The following is a 7,573-nucleotide window of genomic DNA, read 5'->3' as shown; positions in this document are numbered from 1 at the left end:
AACTCCAAGGTCAAGGTCAAGCAAGAGGTCAAATTCAGGAAATCAACATAGGGACAAAATTTTAATTGCAAAAAAATGAGAATTGCAGGGTTTTTAAACCGTTATGTAAAGAGCTATCAAGGTCGAAGGTCAAGATTGAGTCCAAGGTCAAGGTCAAACAAATGGACAAATTACGATCCTTAACCATACTGCCAATATTTCAATCGTAATTTAATGAAACTTTGCAGGGATTTTATACTGTTATGTAAAGAGCTGGAAATTACTAATTGATTTTAGGAAGGTCACGATGGTTTTGAGGAAAATGCTGACTTGACGGAGGTCTGCATTCTTAGAGAGCTTTTCTAGCCTTTTTATGAATTAGAAATATCCTTTCACCATCTATAGAACTGTATCATCAAAAAGTCTTTCTCAGCAATTATTAGGCATCTTAAAGACTAGGCAGATGAGTCTGCTAAAACCTGTCACTAGGCTACTCCTAGGTTCATGTATCACTTATTGTTTAAAAGAGAATAAAGTCAAGTATATTGCAATAAGAAAAGAAGAGTTGAAATCGAAATATGTGTCTAGAGAAATGAGTCCATTAACAGCAATTGGTGCGTTTATATAACCCAGAAAGGCTCACAGTTTTTCTCACAAATATGGTATAATGAGTTATGGAAAACATCATAATACGTATATAATGTATTTATTAATGATCGGGTGTTCGGCACTTAAGTTTATTGGCCAGGAGAAATATTATTTGTGGTTCTATCATCAGCATATTGGGATTTTCAGTTAACCAAATCTATCAATATATAAAAAAGTATATTTTGGATGTTAGAAATTTACTATCTGTGTGGAAAATATGATAAGGAAATTTTAGCATAAAGATCAAAGTATGGTTTACCAAACCCTAATATAAAATACTTCAAGCTCACGAGCTTTGATCGTCAAAACATAAATCTTTAACGAGTAAAGATATATGTATACATCAAAATTAGAAAGGATAGATGAATAATTTTCATTCCTTCCTCCTCAAAATGACTGAAAAAAAAATAATAAAAGTTTTCATTGGTGATTGTTCAAATTGAAATTGAAAATTCTCCAAATTGTTCGAGATTTCAATATCATCACGTGATACATTAGCCTTAGTATAAATGTTTACAGAAAAAAAAGCGGACAATTCTGAAAATACTTTTCCGTTATCATATTAAGGCACCGATCAGGATAACGTTTTTCACGAATCTATTACTCTTTTCAGAAATCGCAGGATTGAAAAGAAATTTGCATGTGACTGAATAGTTATTCAGAAAATAATACCAAGGAAAGATTGGTCAAGATCTACGCAATGGTGACATTTTGTACCGTGAGTGTGATCGATTGGATTGCATAATTTTATAATTCCTAAGAATCTCATTTTTGTAATTAGTGGGGATCGACATAACAGGAATTCATTAAAAAGGTGAAAATAATTTAAATCTTTTGGAAGTTTTAGCCTTCTAATATATTTCATATCATTAAAGAATCTTGGAAAGAATAAAAATATTATTTTCTAACCTTTCTTAATTCCTATTTTAATTACAATGACAACCCTTCCGTAAACTACATTCCATTTGCAATATCGATGATAAATTACAATGGGAGTGAATGCTGGCTTCAGAACACCAATATTCAGTTTGACACCAAAGGTGTCACTTGATAACGCAGCATCATTGCCCTCCCCGATGACACCTCAGAAATCTCTGATTCAGATTGCAGGCAAAGGGACAAACGTTGAAGTAGGATGCACTCAAATCATGCATACTGGAGCATTGCTCACCATTGTTAGCCATATCAGTGGAGCCAGGATTTTTCAGCACTTTCAACAGCATTTGGGTCCCGAAAGGTGTAGATGGCCCTCAGAGAAATAATCAGTATTGTTTCCTTCGGCCTGATACAGATGGTTCTCGGAAAATTAGCCTGCTTCATGTCCTTTTGGTAAAACGTCTTCTGAAACTGATGTCGACACTTTTCCCAATAAGGGCCTGATGACCAGATTCAACAACCTCATGGATAGCCACTTCCCCATCAACAAGAACTTTTAAAACTCCACTCCTGACGATGGGAACAACCCAACAACACCAAATAAAGTAGAAGTTAATGGTGTAAGGCATGACCACACAGTGACAAAACCATCTGCCATACACCAACACTGATCCCTGCCAGTGCCTCAACACCTACTGAATGACACCCCTTGCCCTCAGTTTGGCTACTACTTCTCCTGAGTTGGTGGGGCTGTTGAAAAAGAAAGAAAAAAATATATAATTATGCCTTCACTTGCATTTTCTTAATATCTGCTTTCTAGTAGATGCTGTCGCCGGTTATTCCCTTTTGCAATATTCATTTTTAAGCGCATGACTCTATCATTTATAAGATTACTGATGACTGCCTGGTGGCTGCCAATTTATTTACTATCTCCAATAAGGGCTAGAAGATGCTGAAACTCTCATTTGGAGTCTACATTACCATTGGAATTCTATCATTCCCAGCATTACGCTGACTATCACCAGTGTGGAATTCTTCAGCCATTTCCACCTGAAGGTTAAATTCGCACATCAATGCCTAGTCAATGTTAGCTTTTACTCATCCACACTTTCAGTACCTGCCCCCTCTAATTTAGCTCTTTACATCAGCACTTCCAGTGATGCCTACTCCCACTGCCTTACTTTATATCCCGACTTAGTCCACTGAAAATCACAGTATCTATCTCCCTATCAAGAAGACTCTGACACAGTGTTTGCAAGAATCAACGTTTGACACTCGACTCTGGTGGCAGCTGCTAAATGCTCATTCAATGAAATGTAAAAAAATTTTCCTTTGTCAAAATATTTCAAATCTATGGTCAATTTTCCAGCCCTTCCTCCTGAAAAAAGGAGAATCTCTATGATTTGTGGTGATTACACGTGTCTAAGGTACATGCAGACAAAAACAGACCAGCAGCACCAACAGAACATACACCAACAGCATCACCTACCTTCACAGTGCTAAATTATTCTTGACCCTTGACCTTCTAAAGAGATTTTATCAGAATGTATCCTCCAGACCTCCATCTCTACCACCTTTGACACATACTCTCTTGCTTTGGCTTTCATAATAGAGGGTCTAGACTTCTTTTGATTCCCTTTTGCTTATACTATGTACATGGCATACTAATAATCTCCCCCTCCAAACAGCACCATCTACTCAAACACCTGCATCACTCCCTAGATTGTTCATCCCTCCCACCCCGCTGAGAAGTTACCAGTAGTACAGAAGTTCCCCACTTCCTAAACTGTCTACATCTATGCAATGTATGGGTTTTTAAGCATAGCAAACTACTTTGACTAGTTCTCTTCAATCATCATTCCCACTCTTGCACCCCTCTGTGAATCACTCAAGCGTAGACCAGAAAGCCGGAAGTGGGTGCCCATCATGAGGGAGCCTTCGTCAACAAAAGAAAGCTATCTCAACTACTTCTGATTTCACCTGCCAACTGCAGCACTCTAAACTCTACAACATTGCCTGTGACATTGCTCTAGTAGGGGTAATCAACTGCTATTGCATTCACCTTCCCCCTGCCATCTCCAGTTTGTTTCCTAAAACTGCCTAGGTCTTCCTAGGACTGTGGATCACTCGAAAGGACACCCTGGATATCTCAGCCGGTAAAATTGTATACAGCCACTCGTTGGTCATTCCTGCAATTTTTTTTTTCCATTCACCACATCTTCCCAGTCTCCACTGCGTACATCACGATGTGGGAATATTTAACCACCGTAGTTGCACCTATAATACACCCGGCAATATAGCACATACTAAAAGACCAACACACTGTAACATACATTTTCATTTGGACAGATGTTTGGAAATCATCGTTTACACCCTCATACAGAGGCCGATTTCCTGTCATGCACAGCACACCGAAACTTTCCTCAAGAATGTACATGGTAGAAAAGGATTTATTCACCATTGACCATTTAGGACCTGTGTATGTTGTACAAGACGATCAGCTAACAGTACGACACTCTAAAGCAGATCACCCTGCATCAATATACTAATCTGCTGCAGCGGGGAGCCATATAATATAACTGCCGTAAGCAATACATATACAAAGATATAAATGTGTCCTATCAATGTTTTCTTTTACACTGCAAGTATCTTACTCAAAGTAGAAAAGTCGTTCAATGTAATAAGTTAATTTCAAATGATTATATTTCTGTTACTGTGTTATCCATCTCTTATGCTGATTTCAACCTTATTGATAAGTGCCGTTGAATATAACAAGTTTTTTTCAACTATATTATTATTACGTTATCTGTTTTTATGCCAATTTCTATTGACAAAACCAGGTTAAAGTGACCATGCAATTATCAAACTTATGTAACCCCTTTGGGACCTATAAATACCTGTTCTGTCTCTATAGAAAGTTAGTGGTTCGGGAGATTTCCTCTTAATATTCCCTCATCACCTCCAGTTACCATCTCTCTCTCTCTCTCTCTCTCTCTCTCTCTCTCTCTCTCTCTCTCTCTCTCTCTCTCTCTCTCTCTCTGCATTTGCATACAAGCAACAGAGTTCTTGCAATATTGTTGAACTATTGCGACATATCAAGTCTATCACAAAGGTCGACATTGGTGCAATTGTTTCATCTTAGTTTAGATCCTGTCCGAATACTCACTCAAATCATGGGCAGTTACATATGTGTGTTTTGTTACTTTACCATTATTATAAGATTAAATAACTGATCTTTTTATTCTATGATAAAAAAAAAGGTTCCAATAAGGTCTCTTAAAATCTCTTATTTGTTTCTTTATTTCTGCTGATATGTGGCAAGTAAAACAATGTTCACTACAAAAAAATCTTTATAGGTACTACTACTACTACTACTACTACTACTACTACTACTACTACTATAAATAGTAATAATAATAATGATAATAATAATAATAATAATATTAATATTAATATTAATATTAATATTAACATTAACATTAACATTAACATTAATAATAATAATAATAATAATAATAATAATAATAATGCGTGGCAGAGGCAATATGGATTGAAACCCAATCATGTCAAGTGTGACAGAGGCAGAGGAGAAGGAACCCCCCTACTGTCAAGTTTAACAAAGGCAGAAGGGAAGAAACCACAATCATGTCAAATGTGACAGTGGTAGAATTAATGGAACCCCTATCAGGTTAAGTGTTAAAGAGGCCGAAGGAAATTAACTCAAATCAGGTAAAACGTGACATAGGAAGAAGTGAAGGAACCATAATCAGGTCAATTTTCACAGGCAGAAGCGATGGAGCCTTATCCCGTCAGGTGTGACAGAGGCAAGGAGGGAAAACCCCTATCAGGTTAAGTGTGACAGAGGAACATGGAAGGAACGCAATTAGGTCAAGTGTGAGAGGCAAAACGGAAGGAACCCCAATCAGGTCAAGTGTGACAGAGGCCGGAGGGAAGAACCCCAATTAGGTCAAGTGGGACATAGGGAGAGGGGAAGAAACCACAATCAGGTTAAGTGTGACTGAGGCAGAAGGAATGGAACCCCAATGAGCACAAGTGTAACAGAGGCAGAAAGGATGGAACCCCAATCCGATCAAGTGTGACACAGTAGGAATGGAATCATAATCTGGTCAAGTATGGGAGAGGCAGAACGGATGGAACCCCATTCTGGTCCAGTGAGACCGGGGCAGAAGGGAAGGAACCCCAATCCGGTAAAGTTTGGCAGACGCAAAACGGAAGAAACCCCAATCAGGTCACATGTAACAGAGACATAGGGGAAGGCACCACAATCAGGTGAAGTGTAGAGGAGGCAGATGGGAAGGAATCCCAATCAAGTCGAGTGCGAAAGAGGCAGAAGGTAAGGAACCCCAATCCAGGCAAATGTGACAGAGGCTGGAGAGAAGAGGCCAAATCATGTCAAGTGTGAGCAAGGAAGAATGGAAGGAACCCCAATTAGGTCAGTTGTGACAGAAGAAGAAGGGATGTAACCACCTTATTGTCAAGTGTGACAGAGGCAGAAGATAAGGAGACCCGATCAAGTCAAGTAAGACAGAGGCAGAGGGGATGGAATCACAATCTGGTCAAGTGTGAAAGACGCTGAAGGAAAGGAACCCCAATCCAGTCAAGTGTGACTGAGGCCGAAGTGAAAGAACCCCAGTCTGTTCAAGTATGACAAAGTCAGAAGGGAAGAAACACCTATCTGGTCAAGGTGTGACAGAGGCAGAAGGGATGGAACCCCAATCAGGTCAAAAGTAACAAAGGAAGAACGCAAGCAACACCAATCAGATCAAATGTGACTGACACTGAAAGGAAGGAACACCAGTCAGTTCAAGTGTGAAGGAGGTAGAAGGAATGAAACCCCAATCAGGTCAAGTGTGACAGATGCAAAAGAGATGTAACCCTAATCCGGTCAAGTGTAAGAGATGGAGAAGGGATGCAACCCCAATCCAGTCAAGTGTGACAGAGGCAGAGGGGAAGGAACCATACTTCAGTCAAGTGTAAGAGAGGAAGAAGGGATAAAACTCCAATCATGTCAAGTATGACAGTGGCACAATTGATGGAACCCCAAACAGGATAGGTGTCAAAGAGGCAGAAGGAAATGAACCCAAATCAGTTGATAAGTGACAGGGAGAAGTGAAGGAGCCCCAATCAGGTCAATTTTGACAGGGGCAGAAGGGATGGAACCTTATCCAGTCATGCATTGTTTGTCTGCTAAAGAATAGTGAAATATGACTCGTACACATTATAAATACAAAGAAAGTATACAGTACGCTGTGCTTTTCAATTCGTTTTCTCATTTTGTGGGATGATGATTAGATAATTGAGAGAGAGAGAGAGAGAGAGAGAGAGAGAGAGAGAGAGAGAGAGAGAGAGAGAGAGAGAGAGAGAGAGAGAGAAGAGCGCCTGGTATCGAGCCTTTTTGTTATTTAATATATCACTGTACATTTCTTGAACGTATTCTGTGTGACCAAAAATAATATTTCCTAATAACCAATTTAATGAGAATAACCTATTCAACGCTGACTCTTCTCAGACAGTAGTCTCTTATTATACCGTAACAATTGAAGGGATTAAAGCGTGATAAGGCTAAATAACATTTCATTAGATCCAAAACCGCAAAGTAATGTTTTATTGGTACCTAACAAGATATCTCTGAATACGAAAATTAAATGAAACCTTGAATGATAATACGATTCCTTTTCATCGCTCCTATCTATCGTCATGAAGTATCGTCCATCTCTATTTCTATCTATCGTCATGAAGTATCGTCCCTCTCTATTTCTGTTAATGGAAACGCAGTTGTTAATCCTTAAATTTTGTGTCATCCTTTTCACCTTATGTGTTTAAGCATACTTGACGTATGTTTTATTTTACATCCATCTTTGAATTAGAATATACCAAGCAATCCTTTCAAGACGAGACGCTCCAGTCACTCAAACACTAAAGGGTCTCTTTAAGATAAACAAAAGAATTTCCTCTAGACAATCGTGAGAAACCCAACGTGGATCAGACTCTCAAAGGACCGTTTATCTCCCGGATCACAATAAGAATTCACGGGGAGTTGCTTGACCCA

Source organism: Palaemon carinicauda, chromosome 36 (genome assembly GCF_036898095.1).
Source record: "Palaemon carinicauda isolate YSFRI2023 chromosome 36, ASM3689809v2, whole genome shotgun sequence".
Lineage (NCBI taxonomy): Eukaryota > Metazoa > Arthropoda > Malacostraca > Decapoda > Palaemonidae > Palaemon > Palaemon carinicauda.
Note: the sequence above shows the minus strand (reverse complement) of the source record.